Below are 1,438 nucleotides of genomic sequence, written 5' to 3'. Positions count from 1 at the left end.
AACAGGAAGTAAAGCTACATTACAGTAAGGTAGATACAGGGTAACTGCACAAAAGTTAATAACAAATGAAGAAATAGGTACATTATATTACATAAAAGAAATATCATTAACAGTGTTTCGTCAATGATAAAAATAAATTCAGAAGAAGTAACCAATAATAATGAGCTGTAAGAACATCGATAGCTATCTGCGGGGATTTGCCGAAAATTCGTATATCGACTAATATAGGGCTTAAGTGACGCTAGTAGTTCCCATGTAGACTGCGTGAACATATCGACATGCACCGTCCAGCGGAAGACGATTTTAAAGCTGTGACAGGCACTAGACGTTAGAAACGTGCTGGCATGCGTCTGTATATAGAAATGCTTGTCAGATATTGTAGACTGCCCCTGGATCTAAATAAAGTCTTCAGAACATTCCGTAGCATGTTTTGAAGAACAAAAAGTGTGTGCAAAATTTGTAGCGCACACATTCAATCCCGAACAAAAACAACGGCGAGCGGATGCCTGCTGCTGCTTGACTGAAATGCAAAACTCGGCAATTCTTTTCTGGAAAACGTAATAACGAGTGACGAGACTTGATGTTGTCAACAATAAACTACCCCCAATCGACAAAGTCCAGTACTTCACATAAAGAATCAAAGCTTTGATGACATAACAGATATTAAGGCATGTATGACGTACCAGTCGGACAACTCTCAAAGATGAACTTTTTTAAAAGTTTCACGTAGTTGTATGAAAGTTCCATGCGTTGTTTTCAGTGGGTGGAAACTACGTAAAACACCTAAATAATTGAAACTGACATATTTATTTTTGTCAGTTGTTTTATTGAGCCAGTTTAGAAGATTTTTGACTGTGTCATGAATAGTTCTTCACCGATTATTATCCACCACCACTTCGGAAAGTGCCCATATTCGTTAGAAACACCACGGATTTTAAAACGTCCTTCGTCCTGAAAATTAATGACTTCTCCTTCTTGAGAGACGAAAAGACGGCAAGTCTGTGTCCGTATGTACAGAACATTTCATGAATAGCTTAAAATCCAGGTGTAATAACCGAAAATCAGGAATAGCAGTACGTTCACGTAATCACTTTTGTGCAAATTTAAATTTATAGTCGTCAAATTAATAACATTAATCATCAACTGTGTGAGAGAAGCCATTACTCATTATTAAGACTGAATCAACAATTGCCATTAAAGAGTTGCGAATGAGATAGTGTTGAATGCTCTTTACTTTTTTAGTAAACGAAGCATAATCAACAGTATATCTGTAGTACGAGTAGGAATTAGCACCGACTGTATTGTGAGGAAAGAAGTCTCCTTTTAATGGTAAATTATCAATTAAGGATAAAGTTAGCTATTTTCTCTTCGCGTTTTACGGATAGCACCTTGAAAGAACTTCTTGATATGAGGGCCTATAACCATATTTGCTGGTGCA

This window comes from Schistocerca piceifrons, chromosome 1, assembly GCF_021461385.2.
Source record: "Schistocerca piceifrons isolate TAMUIC-IGC-003096 chromosome 1, iqSchPice1.1, whole genome shotgun sequence".
Taxonomy (NCBI): Eukaryota; Metazoa; Arthropoda; class Insecta; order Orthoptera; family Acrididae; genus Schistocerca; species Schistocerca piceifrons.
The sequence above is the reverse complement of the archived record's forward strand: the minus strand, read 5'-3'. Positions refer to the sequence as shown.